Consider the following 348-nt stretch of genomic DNA (forward strand, 5'->3'; position numbering starts at 1 on the left):
TTCCTTAATGATTTTGATTCTATGTCATTGATAAACTCATACACTTGTCATACATGTACTGATTCTGAAATGTGTAATTCTAGTATTGGTGAGTTTCTGCATATTTCTGTTGATCCAAATGTTTTAGAATCAGATTGCACTAACCCAAGAGGTAGAATCTATGTATGCTACTTTGGTTCCATCTGTTTTGCAGACACCTGTATTGGAGCTTAAACATTTTCCTAAAAACCTCAAGTATGCTTACTTAGAGGATGATGAGAAGCTCCATGTTATTGTTTCCACCTCCCTTGATGCTGATCAAGAGGAGAAGTTGTTGCAAGTGTTGAAGAAGCATAAGAAGGCAATTGG

This window comes from Lupinus angustifolius, chromosome LG19 (assembly GCF_001865875.1).
Source record: "Lupinus angustifolius cultivar Tanjil chromosome LG19, LupAngTanjil_v1.0, whole genome shotgun sequence".
Classification (NCBI taxonomy): Eukaryota; Viridiplantae; Streptophyta; class Magnoliopsida; order Fabales; family Fabaceae; genus Lupinus; species Lupinus angustifolius.